Source organism: Eptesicus fuscus, chromosome 10 (assembly GCF_027574615.1).
Source record: "Eptesicus fuscus isolate TK198812 chromosome 10, DD_ASM_mEF_20220401, whole genome shotgun sequence".
Lineage (NCBI taxonomy): Eukaryota > Metazoa > Chordata > Mammalia > Chiroptera > Vespertilionidae > Eptesicus > Eptesicus fuscus.
In genome coordinates this window covers 89,726,362-89,743,213 of record NC_072482.1, presented here as the reverse complement: position 1 = coordinate 89,743,213, position 16,852 = coordinate 89,726,362, and the positions used below count along the sequence as shown (strand labels likewise).

Sequence of the window (16,852 nt, the reverse complement as noted above, 5' to 3'; positions counted from 1 at the left end):
CCATGTCCACTAGATTAAATTATTATCAAAATAAAACTTAGAACTTTCAAAGAGTTTCAAAGTGGCATTCTTAAACACAACTTAAAGAATCTTTAAGTAGGTATTCAAATGCAGCCTGGACACCTAAATTCAAGTTGGGGTGGTGAGCTGGGTGTTGGCAAAGTTCAGTCCTTCAGTTGGAAAGTTAGTCCAACTGGTAGGAGGACACTGAACAAGCCAGTAACCATGTCCAGGTCTCCTTTTCCTTTTCTTTAACCTACAGAAAAGAATGGCACCCACCACATAACATTATTCTAAGAATTCAATGTCAGAACACATAACACAGTGTCCCAGATATGGTGAAAACTCAATAAATACTATTTTGTTATTACTATTACTTTATTATTAATCCTCTTTATTTTCTCTCTTGGTTTTTGAATCTCTCTTGCTCAAATGCTTCTTTCTCATTGGCTTTATCACATGCAAGTCTGTCCCACAAAAAGGTCTCCCTCGATCCCACATCACTGTCGAACTTCCATCTTATATTCTGCCCCTCATTGATAGTTCAAATCCTCAGAGATGTCTACACTCCAGGAATCCTGTTTCCTCCCCTCTCCTGCACAGCTCAACCTATGCCAATCTGTTTTCCACCTTAGCTGGTCCACAAAAGCAGCTTCTCTGTTATCACCAATGACTGTCATTGCTTAATTAAAAAGATATTATCAGTCAACTTTATACTTGATCAGAAGCATCAAATGGTTCCTCCCTTCCTCCTGAAACATGTTTTTTTTTTTTCTTTTCCTTTGGCTTCCATCACACAAAAAAACAAAAACAAAACAAAACAAAACAAAAACTCTCCCAGTGTTTCTCTACCCCTCAAGCTGTGGCTTCCCCCATGTTGTTTGCAGATTCACCACCCAACGTGAAGCCGAACTTGCACAAGGCTCAGTGTCAGGCCCCCTTCTCCTTTTACTACTTAATATTCTCCCATGAAATAATCTATTCCACACCTATGGTTTCCACTGTCATTAAAGGCAGATGACTCACAAGTATATACTCCCAGTCCAGCCCTCTTTTTGGAGCTCTGGGTGCATTATCTAATTGCCTACATGAAGTTTCTGTTCCAAAATTTAGAAATCACTTCTATTTCTTTATCCATAAAAAAAAATCTGGTGCATAGCATGCAGAATATTAAACTTCACAAATGACAAAACACTGGCATGTTTTTACAAAGAAGTCCATTTATATAAGTCTAAATCCTTATACCGCTTGGGAACATATCCTGAATTTAGACTAAGCAGATGATAAGTTACTATTTTTAAATGTGTTTCCCATTCGAAAAAAAAAGGGGGGGATATATATTCCACCCTCTAAATGAGTCTCTCCTTAAGTCTCTATTTTCCTGTTTACAAAGGGCAACATGTAGTGAAATGTTTGAACCACAGAACTCTTTGTTCTTTATTCAGCATAAGGGTCCAACCCAATTAGAATAGAGTGAACTGGAGACTTTCTAAGAAGTGTTTGTCTCGTTAAACTTGGTTCTCCATCTTTAAATATATGATAAAAGTCATTGTATAAACAGGCACCTGATCAGATTAACATCTCATTCTTCAAATGCTTACCAGGAACCAGCCAACTACAGCAGGGTTATAAACTTGTAACTTTAGTAAGAGACCACACACTGCCTCAAATATCCAGGCATTTGATTGTCCTTATCAAGAGGACCAAATTGAGGAAATAATAGAACCAGAAACAAATTTACCAGATGTAAACACTAAGCAAAAAATGTATTCTTCTGACACCTGAAAGAAACTTAGTGTTTGGTCTCCGATAGTGTTATATGCAGTATATGTTGATTTACATAAACTCTAAGAAAATGAGTTTATATTAAGCTTCAGAAGAAAATAGTTAATAATCACTTGAACCAAAAATTACTTTGATTCACTCTCTCTCCCAAAGCCAGCTGTTTTGCAGAACTAAATTGGGTCCAAGGCCACCTGGCTATAGAACCACATGGAATTCCCAAGCTAACATAAATTCTCTGGATTTGTGCAACTGAAAAAAGAAATCCCTTAACAAAATGAACAACAGAATCATGTTCCTAATATAAACTTTTTGTGACAAAGCTAAGTTTTCTCCTGCCTGAATCACAATAAAATTTATAATTTATAAATTGGCAACAAGAAAAATTAATAGCTACATATTTGACATATACCATTAAAACAAAGTCTTCTTACTCAAACACCATTAACAACTATTTGAAAGTCTTCAACTTACATCAGAAGAAGGAAAACAACAAACATCTTTGTCTCCTAATGAGCATAACTTGGTAAAGGTATGTTATTAAAGCAATTGATTTAAGTGCGTTCAAGAAGAAATTTCTTTTTAAATTTCATTATTTGGTTTCGTGAAAACAATGCACGAGGAAATCCTTCTATGGAAATGGAGTTAATTTTACACTGGGGGGTGAGGGCATGTATGGGAGTGGGGGGGGCAATGGTAAGATATGTACACATATAATACCTTAATTTAAAAAAATGGAAAAAAAGAATGAAAATAATACAAAATTTTGAAAATAACACATCTATCCCTATCATCTGTAATAATAAAAGCATAATATGCTAATTAGACTGGATGTCCTTCCAGATGACCTTCCGGATGAAGCTGGGGCTGCAAGGGAACCCTGGGTCCTGGGTGCCAGAGGGAAGCCAATGCCAGCAGCCAGGAGAAGGAAAGCTTACTCTTGCACGAATTTCATGCATTGGGCCTCTTGTCCTATATAATAAAAACCTAATATGCTGGGGGGGGGGAAAGCAATGGTATTAATGAAACATATAGCACTTTTACTGAAGAGACTGAAGAACTCTGGGTGCCTGTGACCAGGTTGGCCCAAAAGTTCCTTTTGCAGAGGCCTGGATGAAGCATAAAAGCTGGGAGTAAAGATGTGAGGTTCAGGTGAAGTTTTGGAGAAATCATCACTATTTTCTCATCCACCAAAAATTAAATATAGAAAGCCTTTGGGCCAGTGTAGGGTTTGAATAATAGGAAGTGGAGAGCAAAGAGATTGAAACATGCAGGAAGCTTGAAGGGTAGGGAGAGAAGACCTCTGGGAACAGAAATTAGCAGGTAACCCACAGCTCCTGGGGCAACAGCTCTTTCCCAAGCTTCCCTGGGATTCTTTCTCTTGACTTTAGGTCCCTCCTTTTCTTCTTACTTTTCCTCTTTCAGTAGCAGCTATTTTTGCATTGTTATCATCCCAGAGGAAGTCTATATTTGTTAGTTACAAAAATAAGCAATGACCCATATTCGGAGATTCAAAAGAAATATGAAGACAGCAAATTAAAACGAACAGGTGAGGATGTGGAGAAAGGGGAACACTTGTGCACTGCTGGTTGGGATGCCATCTGATGCTGCAACCCTTATTTTTTAAAATGAGCTCAATAAAGGTAGGCATAGTACTCTGGGGGATTGGGGAGGTATGCATCAAAATGAAGGAGACTTTCATGAGCTTAGACCAAAAGCCAAGAATGAAAAATAATAAAAGGTTTTGCACCATCTATACTAATAAAAGGGTAATATGCTAATTAGACTGGGTCAACTGGACATGTTCTAGATGTCCGACTTCCTTCAGGACAAAGCCATGGTGGCGCGGGCCGAGGCAGAGGCAGTTAGGGGCGATCAGGCCATCAGGGGAGCAAGCAGTTAGGGGCAATCAAGCTGTCAGGGGAGGGCAGTTGGGGACAATCAGGCCAGCAGGGGGGCAGTTAGACGGCAATTGGGCCAGCAGGGGAGCGGTTAGGGGGCAATCAGGCCAGCAGACAGAGGTGGTTAGGGGCGATCAGTCAGATAGAAGCGGTTAGGGGTGATCAGGCAGGCAGGCAGGTGAGCGGTTAGGAGCCAGCAGTCCCGGATTGTGAGAGGGATGTCCGACTACCAGGGGAGGGGGATGTCCCACAGGGATTGGTCCTAAACCGGCAGTCAGACATCCCCTGAAGGGTCCCAGATTGGAGAGGACGCAGGCCAGGCTGAGGGACACCTCCCCTGCACGAATTTTGTGCACCAGTCCTCTAGTTAGGGAATAAACACTTACCATTTCTTAAAGCACATATGAGCATATAGCTAACTGTTCAGATTTTTAAGGCATGGAAATGAAAATGAATTCTCAAATTAAAGATAAATTAACTCTCCAATGTTTAAGCACCTACAAATCAAATAAAAGCCAATTTTACTTAATCTATGTAAAAGCTTCATTGGAAGTTTCCAACAAAAATATTTTGTTTTCAGAGTCCTATTCTTTTATACCTGCTTGACTACTTTCACAGTCTCTTATTAAGGGTTCTCATTGAATATTTGCATAAAATTAACTCCTGTTTGAGTTCAAAGTATGCAGGAGCTATATGCAAATAGTTTAAGGTGCCAAAAAATATGTCAAAATCTGTATTTCCTTCTGCTTTTAAGTATCAATACGTATTTATATGGAGTATGAAATGCAGCTTGAGGTTGAATATGAAATCACAGGACCCTACACAAATTTGCTCAAAATGAAATCAGTGACTCTTTAGTTTGATTGGAAAGGTTATATTTTTCTTCAGGTATTAAGGTCTAGAAAACATGTCAAAACATAGTTTTGAGCCTAAGCAATGAGATGATAATGAGGATCTGCTCATGAACTTTCAAAGCACTGGTCTATAAACTACTAACCACCCCGACCTGAGTGGGAGCTCCCAGCAGACGTTTCTCCTCAGCTTGTTCATTTCACACTTATGCTTACTTCCTGTCTGGGAGGCAAGTGCATGAGAGAGTCTGACCAACATTCTCTCTGCTAAGAAAACCGACCCTGTGGGCTACTAAATGTACTGTGTTATGTGTGGATTCTTTCATTTAATCCAGCAACTTTTTGAGGAAGAAATTATATTAATCTCCATCTTACAGATGCAAAACTATGATAAAAGCTATAACCCCTGTCCAAAGCCACACAGCAAGCAAGTGGCAGAGAAGGATTTTGAAGCAAGGTCTCCCTCATTGCAGCGGTCAAACTCTTATGCATCCTAACAACCTTCATACATGGAAGGCCCAACTTGCCCAAAGGGAACTGTTACCTACTTTCCAGAGGCAATAATTGTCTACAATTGCTTGTCCACTGAGTATTCTGCTTCTTAAGAAGCCCATGCATAAGGAAATAAAAAGTGAATTAATAGAGCCAATGTCATTGTTTTCTATCTAGCATATCTATAAGATAAATACTGTGTAAGGCCAAATCAATATTGAATTCTGTGGGCAATAAATGTTGACTTAGATCACAGGGATGAAATGGAAGGTCCAACTCTCTTGGACATGATTGTACAGAGGAACAGAAGTCTTGCTCTCCCTTGCACACTGAGAAACAAGTTGGCTTCCTGCATGAGCTCCATCTAAATCCAACCCCCAATTTAAGAGGGATGCTTTATCTTGGTCATGCCATACATGTTTATTTACCATGGCCCAAGGGAAGAGTGTTATGGGAGTTGTCTGGTAAAACTGAAGAACTGGTCCAAACAGTAATGTTGTTGGGATCCAATAGCAAAAAGGAAAAGAAGACTCGTAGAGAATCTGTTATAGAAATGAGAATTCAAAAGATTTTTTTAATGAAAATGGGAGTGTATTATTTTCATTAAAAATGAAGGATTAAAAGTATTCAAAGTTAAGCCAACAACAAAAAAAATTCATACCAAAATATGCACTAATCATCTCTGAGTAGTAGTAAAGTAGGCGAGGCAGAGAGAAGATGTGAAAAAGCTTTAAATAGCTTTGCCAAATTTTCAGGGCTAGTGGAGGAGGAGGAAGTCAAAAATTCTGGTGGTTTGTACCAGGGTGTCTTAAAAATTGTTCTTAATATTCATCAGAAAAAGGATCTGATTTGAGAGGAGTGGAAAGAAGAGGTGGAACAATGTTAAGCATGCTGTGTTGGGGATTTTAGTAGCACGCCAACAAACAAGTACCCCGTAAGTTATTCTGAAGCGTGGGAGTCATGTCAAAATGAAGTTGGAGATCATATGATCCAGAAATTCCACTTTTGGCTATATGCCCAAAAGAATTAAAGGCAGAGGCTCAAACAGATATCTGCACACCCATGTACATAACTCCACTATTCACTATAGTCAACAATATAGATGATAACATGTGGTACATACATCAAATGGAATTTTATTCAGCCTTAAAAAGAAATCAAATTATGACACATGCTAAAACTTGGATGAACTTTAAGATATTATCCTAAGTAAAATAAGTCAGACACAAAAGGACAAATGCCACATGTTCCACTTACCGTATTTTCCGGCATATAAGACGACTTTTTAATCCAGGAAAACCTTCTATACACCCAATCGTCTTATACACCGGAAAATACGGTATATGAAATACCCAGAGTGGCCAAATTCATAGAGGAAGAGAGTAGAATAGCAGTTACCGAGCGGTGTGGGGAAGAGGAACTTGGAAACTATGGTTCAATGAGTACAGATCCCATTTGGAATGATAAAAAAGATCTGGAAATGGACAGTGATGATGGTTATCCAACAATGTGAATGTACTTAATGCCATTGAACTGTACACTTTAAAATGATAAATTTTTGTATGTCTATTTTACCACAATTTTTAAAAAATGAAGTGGGAGGTCTAAGAAGCACCTACATGAGGAAGGGCAGGAAAAGGAATCCGGGGGTAACTTTGCAATTGGCCTGTGCAGGTTATGTGAGTGGGCCCAGGACTGGCTAGCAGTATTGGCCAGGTGTTTCTATGGGCTGGGATCATGCTAGGTGATGTCAGCCCTTGATCTCATCTCAGCATCACACCGGTTAGGTTACAGTTAGATTCCTGTAATTCCCACATTGTAGAAGCTCAAGGCCACTCGGATAGTAGATGGCAGAGCCGCCATTAAAATCCAGGTCTGCCTGGGTCTGGGAGAGGCCAAGCATCCCTGGGTCCGGGTGAGACCATGTGTCCCAGGATCCGGGTGAGGCCTCGTGCACCTAGGTCCGGGTGAGCCCAAGTGGCCCTGGGTCTGGGAGAGGCCAAGCATCCCTGGGTCCGGGTGAGACCATGTGTCCCTGGATCCGGGTGAGGCCTCGTGCACCTAGGCCCGGGTGAGCCCAAGTGGCCCTGGGTCGGGGAGTGGCCAAACGTTCCTGGGTCTGGGTGAGACCATGTGTCCCTGGATCCGGGTGAGGCCTCGTGCACCTAGGCCCGGGTGAGCCCAAGTGGCCCTGGGTCTGGGAGAGGCCAAGCGTCCCTGGGTCCGGGTGAGACCATGTGTCCCTGGATCCGGGTGAGGCCTCGTGCACCTAGGCCCGGGTGAGCCCAAGTGGCCCTGGGTCTGGGAGAGGCCAAGTATCCCTGGGTCCGGGTGAGACCATGTGTCCCAGGATCCGGGTGAGGCCTCGTGCACCTAGGCCCGGGTGAGCCCAAGTGGCCCTGGGTCTGGGAGAGGCCAAGCGTCCCTGGGTCCGGGTGAGACAATGCGTCCCTGGATCCGGATGAGGCCTCGTGCACCTAGGCCCGGGTGAGCCCAAGTGGCCCTGGGTCTGGGAGAGGCCAAGCGTCCCTGGGTCCGGGTGAGACCATGTGTCCCTGGATCTGGGTGAGGCCTCGTGCACCTAGGCCCGGGTGAGCCCAAGTGGCCCTGGGTCTGGGAGTGGCCAAACGTTCCTGGGTCTGGGTGAGACCTTGTGTCCCTGGATCCGGGTGAGGCCTCGTGAACCTAGGCCCGGGTGAGGCCACGTGCCCCTGGGTCTGGGAGAGGCCAAGCGTCCCTGGGTCCGGGTGAGACCATGTGTCCCTGGATCAGGATGAGGCCTCGTGCATCTAGGCCCGGGTGAGCCCAAGTGGCCCTGGGTCTGGGAGAGGCCAAGCGTCCCTGGGTCCGGGAAAGACCATGTGTCCCTGGATCCAGGTGAGGCCTTGTGCAACTAAGCCCGGGTGAGGCCACGTGCCCCTGGGTCTGGGAGAGGCCAAGCGTCCCTGGGTACGGGTGTAGCCAGATCCTGGGTCCGGGTGAGGCCGTGCGCCCCTGGATCCATCCGGGTGAGGCTGGGTCCCAGGCCCGGGTGAGACCACGCGCCCCTTGGGTATGGGTGAGGCCACGTGCCCCTTAGTCTAGGTGACGCCGTGCCCCTGGGTTCGGCCGAGACCAAACCAGAGGGAGTCGGACCTCCGTTACCACCATTTGTCCACCATCCAGAGCTGAGGGGTCAGTGCTGACATGTACACATAAGGAACTACTGGACATCGAAATTGGGTCTCAAAAGAACTGTTGGTCCAGGGGGAAGCTCGCTACAGATTGATTCATTTGCCTGTCAGCATAAATATTATTGCTCGTCTCACATTCAGTTCTTATTAGTATATATCTAGTGACATATGATCTCGTTCATCTAGAGGAAATGATGAACAACATAGACTGAGGAACAAGAACAGAACCAGAAGCAAGGAGGCATCGATCGGACTATCAGGCCTCAGAGGGAGGATAGGGGAGGGTAGGGGGAGGGTGGGGGGGAGGGGGAGAGTTCAACCAAAGGACCTGTATGCATGCATATAAGCCTATCCAACGGTTAAGTTCAACAGGGGATTGGGGCATGCGTGGGGAGAGGGGTGGGATGGGAATGGGGGGATGAGGACAAATATGTGACACCTTAATCAATAAAGAAATTGAAATAGGAAAAAAAAAAAAATAAAATAAAAAAAAAATAAAAAAAAAATAAAATAAAAAAAAAATAAAATCCAGGTCTGTGTCATTCCTCTAGGAACACAACAGTAGGGTTGGTGAAGTAGAAAGAACTCCATAACTACAGAACCAAAATGTGTAAACAGTATTATACTTGGAACTATAATACAAAGAGAATTCCCTAATGCAATTACTATATCATATCATTGGAAGGCCATTTCAGAAGCAGCAATAAAATTATTTCCAGAATCTGACACTCCCATATATGAGAAATGAACCACATGAAATATATTCATCAGTAGAGTGTGACATAACATTATCAAAACCTTCCTGAAAAACAATTCAGCACATTCCAGCATAAAACAGAGAAAAGAAAGTAGAGAGCAAGGTATTGGTGAAATAAAAATAAGGAAGTTGTATTCTGTGAAGGAACAATATGGTTTCTATTTGGAAATAAATTTGATTCGAATATTAAAGTGAATATTCTTTTATTTACAGCTGATGTAATGAGCCAAACAAAATGAAACAGAATTTGGCTGTCTCATCGAACACATTCCTAACACTCCAGTGAGGACTTTCAGTGTGTCATGGTTTGAACTATTTCACAACCACATCTGTACGTAATGAGGTACAAATAAAAACGGCATGACAATAATGCACCCCAAATTGTTTTCCACATCTTGTCAGTTCTAGTATATCTTATCGGTGAACACTACCTTCCTTCCATTGGCATTTTACCCCAATTTTTAAGTGAAACAAAAACATTTCTTGCATCCAAGAATATTTTTAAAGGAAAACCAGGTCCAGGAATTCCAGGAAGGATAATTGTCCTGGAGAGCGTCTTTTTCTAAGTGAAAATGAAGTCAAGAGGAAATCCTCTATCCATTTGCCCTGGGCAGACCCCAGTCTGCTAAACGTCTGGGCCAGGGCAATAGTCCTTCTCCTGTCCTGCCTCACTTGCCAGCTGCAAAACCACAGTTGGTTTAAGCACCTGGCACAGGATCAGACCAACAGCTGCCATAAAGGAAAAGATAATGCAATCAGTGGCCACCAACTCATTGTAATACCTGAGACAATAAGCCAGTTTAAAGAATGCCTCTTGGGGCTCAACAAGTAGCAAGTGCTGTTCCACAGCCCAAGAAAGGACTTCCTGAAATTGTCCCTCTGAGACAATAGGTAAGCGTCAGACAAAGGAGAACAGTGTGACAATGGGTGAGATTAGCTCATTTCTAGGCCCCTCTCCTTTCCTCTGTTTGCAGGGTTTTTTCCAAGCTTGCTTTCTTCCCCCCATTCCCGCAAGCTTTCTTTCTACCTGGAATCATTTCACGCCTGAACACTGGTATCCAACAGCAGTAGAAAAAGTTTCAAACTGTCCTTGTCCAAAGCTGAAGAATCAAGTAGGAGGAAAATGGCCTGGCGATCAGACAAGAGGGTAAAGCTCAGAGACCCTGAGCAGAGCTGTGCTTCTGCCCTGGATCTTAAGAACAGCTAATAAGTAGAGTCCCACCTCCCACTGCTGCAGGAGAGAGTGGAAGATCGTGTTTATTAAGACCGTGTTTATTAAGACCTGTGTGAATGCCCCTCAAGCTGCCACCCCTGAATGCTCCCTTGTAGGCTTTTGACCACCTAACTGCTAAATAAGGGTTTCGTCCATCTGCAGGAGCCCTCCAAAATGAACGCCCTCGGCAAAGTTCCTCCCAGGCATCCTGGAAGAGTAATGAAAGAAGCTGCAGGAGCTTTTGTTCTTGTTGTTGTTAATTCTCACCTGAGGATATGTTTTCATGGATTTTTAGAGAGTGGAAGGGAGAGACAGAGAGAGAAACATCGATGTGAGAGACACACACATGCCTGCACATGCCCAACCAGGGCCAGGGATCGAGCCTGCAACAGAGGTATGTGCCCGGGGCCGGAATCGAACCCAGGACCCTTCAGTCCACAGGCAGATGCTCTAACCACTGAGCGAACCTGCTAGGGCAGGAGTTTCTGATTCAATGGTCTTCCAGCACATTTAACACATGACCCTGGTCATTCTTCTTTTTTAAGTCCGTTTTAAAAGTGAGGAAACCCAACGACAGTCTGTCAGGCTTAGAAAGAACTACTAGTGCATTTTCTCGGCTTGAATAACAATTTCTCTTAACAAGTAAAAATAAATGGAGGCGGGTTTCATTCATGTATTGTCGATGAACCTTTACAGGATGAGGTTGCTTGATAAAATAAAACCCATGCTAGGGAGATCTGTTTTGCATTTATTTGACTTATTTGCACGGTAAATTTAAGCCAAGTAGAATAGATAATTTTGTGTAGTTTCTGGTCCTCGTGGTTGGGGACCATCTCTTTGACACAGGCAGTAGTAGCCCCGCAGCCTGGAGACGAGCTGTGTGAACATTAGATGCTCAGGAAATGAAGGGGTGCGAGGCAGAGTGGCCTTAAAACCCGCATTGCCTGGGCATCCAGACAGCTCGAGTCTGGGTGGTCATACTGCCCCGTGGGAGAACTCTCAGCCGGGCCACTTCACAGTGCTTGGAAGGAGTCTCCTCGTGTCTCAAGGGTGCTTGGGCTTCTCAGTCTACACGCTTGTCCACACCGCATTCTAATGAGGAGAACAAGAGAGCCTGGGAAAATCTAGAGTCTCCTTTTCCTCCCCGCCCCAGAACTAGCCTCGGGAATGAACATGACCTAACTGCTTGGCCTGAACATGACCTAACTGCTTGGATGTCTTGGCCCCGGGTCCTCAGCTGTAAGAGGGACAGGAAGGATCTGCTGATCACTAGGATCCATTCCAGTTCTAAACGTCAATTATTCTCTCTTCTCACTTCCCTGAGGTCCGTTTCCTCTTCACCTGGCTCCTCGGGGTGCGACCTTGGCATTTTCTTTTCTGCTTCCAGAGCGTCTGCCTCCGCCTGAGGTCACTGCACCCAGGGGAAGGAACACGGGCACACTGAGGAAATGTCGTGGCACCAGGAGCACTGACTGGTCTTTGAGTCCCTGGCTCCATGTGATCCCCAGTGGCTACTATGAAGCCCAGAGAGACAATACATATAAATGCTTGGTCAACCATAAAACTTGGTGCCCGTAGAAGGCGTTACTCTGGACTAACAGACAGCTGTTAAAAATGAGACCTGTAGATACTGATATGGAAAAATCTCCAATATATATTATTCAGTGAGAAAAGCAAGACACAGAATAATGTATACAGTATATTGCCACTTATGTTGCCAGATATAGATATAGATAGATATAGATGTAGATATAGATATAGATAGATATAGATATAGATATAGATATAGATATATAATTTTTGGAAGGAACTATTAATAGTGCTTATCTCTCGAAAAAAGAAGTGTGGATTTTGGCATGGGACGAGAAATCCTAAACTTTTCATCCTGTGCCATCTTGTACTGTTTAACATTTAGCCATGTGTATTAGCTTTATTTTTTTTGAATAATCAAAAAATTTCTAACCGACATGAACCCAGCATCAACAATGTCCATTTCTTCTCTGGTTCTGCTTCCATTATCCCACCCTGTGGTTATTTCTCTCCACCCTGCAATCCACAGACTGGGCAATAAACCTAACCACCCGGACCCTGGCCAGCCAGAGAAAGGGCTGCATTTCTCTCACAGAGACTAGGACAGAGGTTGAGAGTGAGCTGTGTTTCGATCTTCAGATACTGGAGCGAAGAACAAGTAGCAGAGACCCCAACAGCAGACAGAGGCTCCAGTCCGCTCCTGCTCCTGTCACAGAGCCATCCTGTGCACCTGTGACTCTCCTCCCGGCCGGCACCCCTTGCTTTCCGGTGACCCAAACCTGCATCCCAGAGGGGCCGTCATCACCCTTCATCCTGGGCCTGCTGGGCTGAAACAGGCACGTGGGCTCTCTGGGCCCTGCCCGGTGCTTGGGGACAGCTCGTTTCCCCTCAGCAAGCAGGACTAACCCCAGGAAAGTCTGTCCGCTTTTCTTGCCTGTAAACCTGCAGGACAAGGAGCCAGCTCTGGTCAGGTGGCAGCCCTCACTTCCAGGCTCCCTTTGAGGAGCATCCCTCCCCTGAGGGAAGGCAAGAGAAGACAATGGCTCACAGAACACATGGGTTCTGTTGTCTCACCAGCTGGTTCCACGCTGGTTTTGTCCTCGGTTTCCTCATCTGTCTGAGAGTAATTATCATGCTAACTTCTTAGACTTTTGTGGAGGATTAAATGAGAGGATGCATTAAAACCCCTTCACATGGAGTCTGGTACAGGGTGAGGACTCATTAAACATTAACCGCCTTTATTGTTAGATCTCCAGGACAGCAGAGCTCAAATTTGTAGGGACAGCACCTAAACGACAATGCCCTCAAACCAACCTATAATAACCTGTCATTTTCTTTTTCTTTTTTTTTAATAAATCTTTATTGTTCAGATTATTACAATTGTTTCTCCTTTTCCCCCCTCATATCTCCCCATTACCCGGTTCCCTCCCTCCCCCCCCCCCCCCGTTGTCCTTATCCATAGGTGTATGATTTTTGTTCAGTTTCTTCCCATACCCCCCACACGGACACCCCTTTCCCCCTGAGAATTATCAATCCACTCCCATTCTATGCCTCTGATTCTATGTTCACCAGTTTATTCTGTTCCTCAGATTTTTAATTCACTTGATTTTTAGAATCACTTATTGATAGATATTTGTTGTTCATAATTTTTATCTTTACTTTTTTCTTCTTTTTCCTCTTTTTAAAGAATACCTTTCAGCATTTCATATAATAACCTGTCATTTTCTTAGTAGTTAGGCAATCCTTTTCTACCCTTAACCAATTCTCTTCAAATCACATAACTTGTGAGGCTACATTTATGCAGTCAAGTGTAAATCATCCGAAACATTTCATCTTATCCAAAAAAATTGACTCCAATCAGCATAAGCCCAGCTGTCAGACCTGGGAATTATTTGAATTCTTGAAAAATCAAGCAAAAAATGTAAGAAAAATAGCCATGAATCAAGCCTCTTGACAAAATACATTTGAACACCTTTTTAAACAACCAAGAATCCCAGCCTAACTGTCCAGTAATGTGGGAAAGTTGTAACATGCCTCTCTGACAAGAGCTAAAAACTAGACTAATAATTTACTGCTGGGCTTTTTTTTTTTTTCTTTTTATAATCCTCACCCGAAAATATATTTCCATTGATTTTGAGAGAGGGTGGAAGGGACAAGGAGAGAGAAAGAGAGAGAGAAACATCGATGTAAGAGACACATCAATTGGTTGCCTGCCGCACATGTCCTAACCGAGGTACATGCCCTTGACTGGAATCAAACCTGCAAACCTTCAGTCCACAGGCTGACTCTCTAACCACAGAGCCAAACTGGCTAGGGCCACTGCTGGACTTTAAAGTGACACAGCTGCCTCTCCTATCAAGAAGATAAAGGGCCAAAGTCATTTACAGCCAGAAGTAAGCCCAAAACTATTAAGGGGATCTGAACTCCAAATCCTGATCCAGTTACCTGAATTATCCCAACTGCTTACAAGGGAGAACAGGAAAGAGGAACTATATTTTATTTAACAGAATACGTTCCAAGTGTTACATTTGGTATAATTACCTTTTTGAAATCTACTCTCTATTGATGAATAATTTTGTGCCAGTCCAAATGCCCATTTTGAAGTGGCAATTATAAAGGTTATTATAAAGTATGGTGCGTTTTTTCTGATTTACTACAAATGCTAGGCTAGCTTAGAAGCAGGGCCCACTCATTGGAAATGCTCTCCTAAGGAGATTAAATTCTTTGGTACTACCCTCAGAGCACAGCAAGAGATGGACTCTTTGGACTCACCCTACCATAAGGAAAAGTCTACTTCAGTAATTTTTACATCCAACAAGTTTTCATTTAAAAAGTGTTTGCCATGGTGTACATAGATTGGAGGAACCAAGATGGCGGCATAGTTAAACAACTAATCTGCTGCCTCACACAACAATTTCAAAAATACAACTAAAAGACAAAAACGTCTACCACCCAGAACCACGGGAAAGCTGGCTGAGTGGAAGATTTACAACTAAGAAGAGAAAGAAGCACAATCGCTGAAAAGCTGAGGTACGGAGGCACGCGAATCGGGCCGGCAGCGGGCGGCTGGGTGCGCGGCTTTTCTTCAACCCGCAGGGAGACAAGCTCCCGATCACTCTGAAATCCAGTTTCTGGGGACACTCGGGGGACCCAGGCACCTACGGGGAGAAGCTGGACTCTCGGCCATCGGGTCGGAAAGTGAGAGTGACTTTTTTGCAGTGGTGCGCCCAGCAATCATTGTTTACTGCGCTGGAGCGCGGGGCGCAGGGACTTGGAAACGTGGAAAGGCAGAGAGGGCTGACGGCAGCCATTGCCGTTGGCCACGCCCCAGCCTAGTGACGCCCTGAGACCTCGCCCAGCCCTGAGGCCCCGCCCTGAGGCCCCGCCCCGCACATTCTACAAACCTGCCCCGGCTCCACACAGCGGCTTTTGCATATAAATGGCCTGTTCTGGAGCAGCTTAACCAACTGCAGCTCCAGTCAGACTGCTCCAAAACCGCCCAAGCAAAGGAGGAGAAAACTAGCCCTTGCTGTAGCTCCTGCTAGGGGACACACAGTACACAAGGGTACACCAAGAGTGTCCACCTCAAGTAACTGGGAGGCTGACCCGTTGAACCAATAGGACACCTAGTACACAAAACTACCCTACCAACTTAGGGAAGCAGAGAATATGAGAAGGCAAGGAAACAGATCACAAACCAAAGAAATGGAGGAGAACAAGCGACTGGACATAGAGTTCAAAACCACGGTTATAAGGTTTTTCAAGAATTTCATGGAAAAGGCCGATAAATTCCATGAGGACCAACTAGAAATTAAACATACACTGACTGAGATAAAAAATATTATACAGAGACCCAAAAGCAGACTAGAGGATTGCAAGAATCAACTCAAAGATTTGGAATACAAAGAGGCCAAGGACACTCCTCCAGAGAAGCATGAAGAGAAGAGAATTCAGAAAGTTGAAGATAGTGTAAGAAGCCTCTGGGACAACTTCAAACGTACCAACATCAGAATTATGGGGGTACCAGAAGAAGAGAGAGAGCAAGATGCTGAAAACCTATTTGAAGAAATAATGAACGAAAACTTCCCCCACCTGATGAAAGAAATAGACTTACAAGTCCAGGAAGCGCACAGAACCCCAAACAAAAGGAATCCAAAGAGGACCACACCAAGACACATCATAATTAAAATGCCAAGAGCAAAAGACAAAGAGAGAATCTTACAAGCAGCAAGAGAAAAACAGTTAGTTACCTACAAGGGAGTTCCCATACGATTATCAGCTAATTTCTCAACAGAAACCATGCAGGCCAGACGGGAGTGGCAAGAAATATTCAAAGTGATGAATAGCAGGAACCTACAACCAAGACTACTCTACCCAGCAAAGTTATCATTCAGAATTGAAGGGCAGATAAAGAGCTTCGCAGATAAGAAAAAGCTAAAGGAGTTCATCACCACCAAACCAGCATTATATGAAATGCTGAAAGGTATTATTTAAAAAGAGGAAAAAGAAGAAGAAAGATAAAAATTATGAACAACAAATACATATCTATCAACAAGTGAATCTAAAAGTCAAGTGAATTAAAAATCTGAGGAACAGAATAAACTGGTGAACTTAATAGAATCAGGCATAGAATGGGAGTGGATTGATAATTCTCAGGGGGAAAGGGGTGTGGGGAGTATGGGAAGAGACTGGACAAAAATCATACACCTATGGATAAGGACAGCGGGGGGGGGAGGTAAGGGAAAAGGGGGGGTTCGGAACTGGGTGGTGGGGAGATATGTGGGGAAAAAGGAGAAACAATTGTAATCTGAACAATAAAGATTCATTTAAAAAAAAAAAAAAAGTGTTTGCCTTGCCCTAACCAGTTTGGCTCAGTGGATAGAGCGTCAGCCTACGGACTGAAGGGTCCCAGGTTCGATTCCGGTCAAGGGCATGTACCTTGGTTGCGGGCACATCCCCAGTAGGGGGTGTGCAAGAGGCAGCTGATCGATGTTTCTCTCTCATCGATGTTTCTAACTCTCTGTCCCTCTCCCTCTCTGTAAAAAATCAATAAATATATTTTTTAAAATAAAATAAAAAGTGTTTGCCTCTAATTCCATACTGTGGAAGTTAAACACTATTTTTCCTTTTTTGAAGTATATTTTAAGTAAGGG

General features: G+C 43.7%; 1 protein-coding gene across 1 annotated transcript in view; it reads right to left on the bottom strand.

Moving 5' to 3' along the window:
* ESR1 (estrogen receptor 1) overlaps positions 1 to 16,852 on the bottom strand; it is a 222,016-nt gene that overhangs the window by 153,683 nt on the left and 51,481 nt on the right. The gene's annotated exons all lie outside the window — the stretch shown is intronic.